We start from the raw sequence: 9,142 nt of genomic DNA, 5'->3' as shown, positions 1-9,142 counted from the left end.
ATCCAAAAAGCATGAATTCCTCCATTTATCCCTTGTAAGAGCCTTGAAACAAGTTGGTCTGGAGGGAGAGCAAGGTAGAAATCTGGGATTGTTTCTTTGGGAATCTAAGGTGGGCTGGCAGTGTTGACAACTTTGAGGTTAGAGATAAAAAGAGCAAAGAAATGGACTTCAGGGCCCAGACATGTGTCTGACATCTTGGGGGTTGGTTTTGTTTTGGGAATTTTTGCTCTCACTGCAATAAAGTCACAGAAATTTCCTTTCATTCTAATAGAAAGATGATTTCCTTTCTTTTTTTGTCTCCTGTGTTCCTTCTCATTTCTCATTTCCCTTTAGTTCCTGATAGAATCACAGCAGACACTTGCACAGCCTGGGCCCAGAATACTGATGCTTATTTACACTGTGCCTCTCATCCTTCATGCTAGGCTGGTTCAAACTGCAGTGCCCAAGAGCCAGATTCAGTCCTTTGAAAGAGGGAGGAGGCAAAAAGCTAAGGGATAGAACACATCCCCTGCCCCTCACACACAGAAAGAAGAGGGATGTAGGAAAACGCATCAAGGGGCAAAGCAATCAGGATCTTTATGTCTGTTCCTCTTGGTTGTTAATTGTTTTACTTATAAATGCTTTATTGACATCCTTTTCTTTATATCACTTCCTAATCAATTCCCTCTAATGAAAGACTCTTATAACTGTAGCCACCCTTGCAGGTAGCCTATCCTTCTGGGATATCCCTGTGTTATATTGTTGCAATGAGGCAGCTCAGTGGCTGGAGTGTTGGACTTCTCCTCAGGGTCAGGAATAATTGAATTTAAACCTGTCTCAGAAAATCCCTAGTTGTGTGCTCCTGGGTAATTCCCATGACTCCTCTTAATGTCCATTTTCTTATCTATAAAATGACAATAATAATAATAATAATTAATAATAATAATAATAATAGTGGGTCATAATCACCATCATCCTCATCAATATGCTAGATACAAAGCACCATATAAATTCTTCTTCTTCTTCTTCTTCTTCTTATTATTATTATTATTACTTGTATATTACTGTCTGATTGGCAAACAGACAGATTGGAAGGGAGAAGCAAGAAGAGAGAAGCAGAGAGACTGGAGGAGAGTCAAGGTTTAGCCTTTGAATGGGTGCCACAGACACATAATGAAAGTGACACACCAATATTCTCCTTGATTCTCAGCACTTGCACCCTCAGAGGATCATGTTGGGGTACCACTTCTCCCAGAATCCTAGAACTTTCAGAAAAAACTCACAATCTGGGTATGTTGTAATCAGAGTATGGAAAAATGCAACTTCAGGCTATCAAATCTATTATTTTTCCTTCCTTCTAGGGTTTGATACTCTGGAGGTCCTGGAAAACCTTGACCCTTCAGGTGATAGAAACAAAGACTAAAAAGAAGGTACTTTGCTTTATATAAGTTCCCTAGCTTCCTGACATTGTTGTCCAATTTCTAGCTTTCTTATCTGAGATCTTAAGGGCAGAACATTTACAAAGTTCTGGTTTGTTAGGTTATATGTGACTCCCATTTCAAGTCAAGATCTGTTTGATTTTCTTAGTACAATTTCTCAGAATAGACTAGCTGAAACAGATCTCAGGGACCAGGTGTCTGTCCTCATGAAAGGACTGGACTTAAATCCTTGGAAACTCTCAATCTTACTGGCAGTCAGTGGTGAGGTGGTGATGGAGCTTTCACAACCAAAGCCAGGAGCACATTCACTGAAGCACAATATCTTGGACTTGGAAAGTAAATTAGAGACTTATTCTTGATTAAGAATGCCTTCATGGAACAAGTGGTCGTCCAGATCTGCTTGCAAATCTCCAAGAAGAGGAAATACCCAATTCTCTACAAAAAGCATCTTGGTACTACCAAAGCATTCATGGAACAGGTGGTCATCCAGTATCTGCTTACAAACCTCCAATAAGAGAGCATGCACTATCTACTACCAGAGCATTCATGGAACAAGAGGTCATCCAGTATCTGCTTGCAAACTTTCAATAAAGCATTCACTATCAATTATTAAAGCATTTTGTATGGCTACTTCCTGAGGCAGAATCAAAGGAAATTAACCTTCAAGTTGCTCATATTGATATTTCCAATAGTTTTCACATCCCCTTGACTCAGTCCTGATACCACAGGAGAGATGAAGAAAGGTCTGGCATAGTATACTTTGAAGCATGGAAGGTCCTTAATACCAATTTACAATAGAAGTTTTGACTAGTTCTTAATCAGTGCTGTCTGACAGCACTGTCTCCTAAGGTTGGAAGGAGCTTTTAGAGTTCTTACAGTCTGCTTCATCATCCCCTAAAGTAAACACTGAACTAGGAATTAAGGTCAGCAGTTACCTTTGAGTAATAACACCTCAGCCAAGCAGAGTTCATTGTTATAGTTCTGTTAATAGGAGAGAATTTATATAATCTCAACACAGAAAGAATGGAAAGAAATTTAGCCTAGAGCCATAAAGCTCGTCATACATTGCCAACCTTCCCCATGGACTTGGGAATCCCTGGTAAAGGCATTGCTTTGCGATACCCCCTCTACCCTCCCCCCTACAGTTTTCATGGCTGTGCTGCCTGGGGCTGCATGTGAGAATATCAGAGCTGGAAGAGACCACAAAGGTCATCTCATCCAGATGTGGAATCCCAATGTCTAGGGCACTCAAAATTCCTTTCTCTATGCAGAATGTTGGGAGTCATGTAAGGACATGTGCTTCTGTGGAAGTTGCCAATGAGTTATTCTATTCCCTAAGGTCAGTTGTGGGATTCAAATAAATTAATAACTGGTTCTCTGCCCTAATGACTGTTTTAAGTATAGAAAAATATATGCCAAAAGGTAGTTTAACATTCCATGCATTTAATGTCAATAAAAGAGGTACACAAAGCTAGATTATGTTATATTACTCATAGTAAGCAAATGTATCCTTATGGAGCAAAAACAGCCAAATGACTATAGCAGTCAATTTTGGAACATATGCAGAACCAAAACTCATTCTAACTATTCTAACTTTTTTTCCTTCTACTTGGCTTCTGAAATGGACAATAAGATAACCCTTGAAATAGAGTGGAACCCTTGGTTCATTTGTCCCAGCTTCCTAATAGTTTCACCATTCACCAGGACACTCGTAATATCTTGGGGGAATTTTGGATGTAACACAAAGTGGAAATAAATAACAGCTTGTCACCCCCTGGTTGTTCAGTGTGTTTTCCTCTTTATAAGTAACAAAAATGAGGGAATTAAAATGTAGTATTTCATCAAAGGTATATTGAGTTTTGAGAAATGAATAAATAAATATTACAACCATAATTTCATCAATTCTTATCACCTATGGATGTAATGAATATTACTATGGGTGCTTAGAAAATGCTGTTGCACAGATGAATGTTAAAAAAGAATAAGGAATGTGAATTTGTGATTTCCACATTGGGCAACTGCCCAGGCACCCACCTTAGCTAGAACTCTGATTATAAGTTGTTTTAATAACCAGTTCACCAAACTCAAGATAAAATTAAGTATTGGTTCTGCTGAATGGGTGCGAACCAGCTGGATCCCACCACTGCCTACTTTAATAACTTTCTGGGAGAGGTCTTCCTATCTAGAAGAAGGCAGCCTAAAGTAGAAAGAGGAGACTGAACTTCATGCAAATCTCTCTGTGACTTTTTGTTCCCTTTGGAGGGGCCTATAGAAGAGATTTCAACAGTAAGAGGACTGTTCCATAAGCCTCATAAATGTATTTAGGAATTAACACTGAGTCTCCCCTCCACCTTTAGCTTTCAGCTAAAGACCTCAATGAAGAAATCCACAAACAGATTATCAGGAGATGGTCTCCCATCAGGGCTGGTCTATCCTGATTCTAATAAATGGAATATTTGTGTCTCCTACCCTCCTGAACTCCTCCAGATCTGTCTGAGATTGACTTATGGTAGGTAGGAAACTTCTACTCTCCCTCTCTTCCCATTCTGTCCACCAAGCAAAACACTTTAATGAGTCTATAAACCAAATTCTTGGCCCTAAATCCTTAACCTGGCATCATTATTGGGTTGCTTGAATAATCTGGAGAGCAAAATATTCCTCAGGTTGCCAGGACCTTTGAAAGCCAATATTCCTCTTCTAAACAGGACAAGTCCTTATACCACTGGAAGGACTATTAAGTTAATCTGCCTCTCTTTGTCTTTTTTGGTAGTGAGAGGTCTTCATAAAGAGTGGAGACAAGATGGCAGACTAGAGAGAAGCCTTCATAATAAGGGGACTTGAGGCAGAGATGAGATTGATCTTTATGTTGATCTCTCTGTGATCTTCATGTTGATTCTTTGTTTCCCTTTGGAGAGGCACTAACAGAGAACTTTTCTCCTAGCCAGGTTCTTCTTATGTTGCTATGGATAGCTCTGTCACAGAGTCTTGAGTCAAACCCTCCCTTGGAAGTGTTTTGGTTCATTCCTCTGACTCCTAGTAGTGATGACAAGGATGAAATCGTATTCCTTTTACATAGGCCTCCATGGTTCCAAAGCAGGCAGGAGTTAGGAGTGATATTACCATAATCTCCCTAAATCCTGATTCCTTTCCCCAGCTCCTTCCAGTTTCAGACTGGGAGATCTAAGATCTGAACTTTATGTAAAGGACCCTCCCCGACTACCACTGTCTTCCCCTCTTACTCAAATTGAGGCTTGAAGTCTTCTGAGAGAATTTAATATTATTAAGTGATTCCCAGGTGCCAGACATAATGTTGTGTATTCAAGGACTTTACATTTCACTTAGGGGCAATAATATGTACATAGATAAGTAAATATAAAGTAAATACAAGAAACCACAAAAAAAAATAAGAGAGAAGGGCAGGACAAGATCATTTGGAGGAAGAGGAAAAGCCTTCTATTAGGAAGTGTCTTTTAAACTGAGCCTTGAACTCCTGAGAGAAGAGAGTATGGTTAAATGGAACCCACTATAGGATAAGAAAAACATCAGGGTAGAAACATTTGGGGAGACCAGCAGGCTTTATTCTTTCATATGTATTCATTGGTCGTCACCCTTCCAACTGTCCTCCTGACACAGAGAATTTTTAAGAATTTAAGTGGTACTGGGAATCCTAATATCTTGTCCCAGCTTTGACCTATGTAGAAAACTTTTGTTATTGGGACTCCTTCAAAGATTTATCTCCTGGTATATTATCTTCATCACAGTGGAGCCCAAGTATTTTATTCAATTTACTTGCTAAAAGTGAGTTGGTAAAGAAACAAATCAAACCTGCCTTTCAATCTCTATCTGAGCCTAAATCCTTCACAATCTAAATTCAACAAAATGTGCCTCAGGTACAATTAAAGAGATGGAAAAATGGTTATTGCATAAATAGGAAATAAAGTTAGGCAACAGATTCACAAAATTTGAATACTTTAAAATAAATTTCTACACAAAATAATGAAAAAGTAACATTTGAAAATAATAAATTATTCTCCTTCCTTTTTTCTCTTGTTGACTTCTGACCCCAAGGTCAGAGAATCAGGCTGACAAAAAGTAAGTGAATAATAAAAGTGAGGGTATAGTCTAGGACTAGAAATGAACCAGGAATTCAGTATACTTGACTTTTATTTGGACTGGGCTCAATTGTATATGACTGCACAGGAGGAGATATGGCCTATTTCTGGAGCTGGTGTTAGTATTGTCCTTAAAGTTGTCTCTGAAAATATTTTTCCCCTTTAAAATGAAACATTTGCCTGATTGGGCTGGAGAGAATTACCTAATGCAATGACTCCATAGGTCATTTAGTTCCAGAGGGGTAAAGGGTAAACCTTCGACTATAGGCCATGGTTTTCCCAATGGCTTTGAATAAACTCTGCCTCCTCTAAGGTCCCTGAGATGGGAATCCAGGCCAGTTTCCCACCCTCTCCTTGATCAGGGCCCTTTTTCCAAAGTTGTGGTGGTCTTGGGATGGTGGGAAATGATCTGTCCTCTTAGATTTTCTCATGGGTGGGACTATCTGAGACAGATGTGCTGCTTTTTACATCAGCCTTAGAACAAGGGTGTGGACACCCTGGCCAGATGTGGTGAGAACATTGCTGAAGAAACTGGAACAAATAAAGGGAAAATGAGAGAGAATGAAAGAATATCCTCAGGGAAAATGGGATTCCAAACTTATATTGAAATTTTTAGAGTTGGAGAAAACTTTTTAGGGAAATATTTATCAAGTGAAGGGCCAAGGATAGAAGAATGGGTGTGTGTAGGACTAGGGAATAAGGTAATTTGATAGAATTATTGGTTTGTGTTTTCAACCATTCCCTCTTCGAATCGATAGACTGATGTCATAGTCACTGATCCTTCACCTAAGATTACCTCTTGTCCTCTCCATTAGGCAATGATGACCTTCTCCCCAACCCAAGGAGTGTCCACTGCTTCTTATTATGACAGGAAGATCTACAGTGATCTCTCCCTGGAGATGCTGGGGGTAGTCACTGCTGGGCAGGGATATGAAGAATGGGACACTTTGTACCCCTGTTTTCAGTAGGAGCCTATAACAGTGGTGACATCTGGAATTGAATGGGTGATAGAGGGGAAGAGACTGGGAGTCTCCATTCCCTTCCCACCCCTACTTAACCTTGGTTCCCAGGCCTCCATTCTCTGGCCTCTTCTAAATTCACTTTTTAGATTTATCTCATCATTTTACAGAGTTAGAGAAAGGGTATCAATCAATTAACCAATAAATATTTATTAAGCCCCTAGTGAGACTGACCTAAACAGTTTCCCAAGATTATCAATGCATGTCTGACTACTTTTAGGCTCAACTTACTATATTGTCTTCTCTCCTTCCTACTCTAATCCAAATGACAGTCAATAGAATCAAATAGGTTTTTAATGTAGATAGAACATTGAGACTAGAGTCAGGAAGATGAGTTCAAATTCAGCCTTAGACACTTATTATGGGTCACTGTAGGTGAACCTTACAGACAAGTGTAAGACCCTTTAATCTTGTTTGCTTCAGTTTCTTCAACTGTAAAATGGGAATAATGATAGCACCTATTTACTAGGGTATCAAGAGGATCAAGTAAAATAACTGTAAAGTACTTAGCACAGTGTCTGTCTCATGCGAAGTACTATATAAATATGATTGTCATCATCATCATCATCATCATCATCATCATCATCATCAGGGCAGTATCTCTTTAACTCTGAGCAAAACTCAGTGGCTAAGCAATTCCCCCTGGCCCCAGGTCAGGGAGTGAGAGTTAGAAGGGTAAAGGTAGGGCAAAAAAAGGGACAGAAAGAGGAATGGAATAGAAGAAGGAGCAAAGAGATGATAGTCTAGTTAGAAATGTCGTGGGGACATTTACTCTCTTTGCATTCATGCTCTGTGGCAGCTAGGTAGTGCAGTGGATAGTGCTTAGAATGATGGTGACCTGAATTCAAATTCAGCCTCAGATACTTACTGCCTGGGTAACTAGGGTCAGTCTCTCTCTGCCTCAGTTTCTTCAAGTGTAAAATGATTATAATAATAGCAAAATGAGAAAACATTTGTGAAGTGTTTAGCACAGTTCCTCGCCAGAGTAGGAGCTTAATAAATTCTTGTTTCCTTCCTTGAAGGAATAAAAAAAAATGATCTTCTATCTCCTTTTTTCAGAATTGAAGAGATGGAGAACTAGGAGATGGTAAAGTCATTTGTGACCCTTTCTGTTGTTTTAGGGCCCCTGTATACCCCCCCAATCCTGCTAAGGTGCATAGTTTCATGTGCTTCCAGAAGATATCATGACTTTTTACAGTTGCTTGCTATTTTATGGTTTTCAAAGATCCTTCCCATAAATCACCTCATTTCATCCTGTAATGAAAAGAGTAGTGAAAATATGATTATCTCCATTTTCACAGGGGGGGGGAGACTGTGAAACTAGTGTTACATAGCTAGTTGTCTCTACTTTGCTTCTCCCAATCTAATATCCCAGCACTGGGGCTCCCTACTGATGATCCCTGCACACCATTCTTCAGGACCAAATCTGCTGTAGCCCCTTCCCCTGTACCCACCTACTCAAATCCTGCCTTTCTTTTAAGTCCTGCCCAATGCCAGTTCCTCAGGCAACATGGATTTCTCACAATACCTATAACAACAATTCTGAACCTACTACATGTTGAGCAGTGGGCTATAGTTGGAAGATAGAAAATTTATTTAAAATATGGCATTTCTCACTACAGACTAGTAAAGGTTTAAGACTCTTTAAAAATTAAATTTTATTTTGTTTTCAAGTTCCAAATTTTCTTCCTCCTATCAAGAAGGCAGGAACTACAATACTCACCCCCCCCCACATATATGTTATGCAGAAGAACATAATTCTGCATTAACCATGGAGGGATAAGATTCTAGCACAAATAGTTATAAAACAAAGCATAATATTACATGACATATGTAGTAGTAGATAGTTCCAAGACAAAGTGCTGTATTAGGGAGAAAAAAAGTCATTGCCAACATGAATGGGGTTAGGGTGGGATGGAGATGGGGAAATCTTTCTGGAAGAGATAGTATTTGAGTATGTTTTAAAGGATAAGTAGGAATAAGGTCACTATTCTATGCATAAGAACACTCTAAGCAAAGGTATGGTTTCAAGAGATTTGTTCAGTTTTGTCTCAGCATTGAAAAGTAAGCAGAAGAATTTAAATCACTTGTTAAATAATAGTGAATTTTGGACAGTGTTTGACCTGAGGGTCTAGCTAATCCAACAGCTTCATTTTACAGATCAGAATAGTAAGACAGAGGGACATTAAATGAATTATCCAAGGTAACCCCTAGTAATGGGCGGTAAAGCACTTCACCCACCCAGATGTTCACAGTGGTCAATGGCACCAAAGGAAGAATATTCCTCTTTGGTGTTTATTTGGAATCTAAATTCTTTGATATTCCAACTTATCTCCTTACTTCTGGGTCCTTAGTTCCTCTAGTTCCATAATAAGAAAACTCTTCATTACCTCCTCAATAATAGCCTCTCTCCTTTTCCAACCAGTTACTCAGATCAGAAGAAATCCACTAGGGAAATAAGCTTTCAGGATAAAATTTTTTAACAGAGTAGAGAAAATTCTATGGAATTGAAGAAGGGTTCCTCATTTGTAAAATGAGTTGTAAAAAACCCCAACTGGGCAGAACATGACTGAAAACAACTGACTAATAACAA

This window comes from Macrotis lagotis, chromosome 1, assembly GCF_037893015.1.
Source record: "Macrotis lagotis isolate mMagLag1 chromosome 1, bilby.v1.9.chrom.fasta, whole genome shotgun sequence".
Taxonomy (NCBI): domain Eukaryota; kingdom Metazoa; phylum Chordata; class Mammalia; order Peramelemorphia; family Peramelidae; genus Macrotis; species Macrotis lagotis.
The sequence above is the reverse complement of the archived record's forward strand: the minus strand, read 5'-3'. Positions refer to the sequence as shown.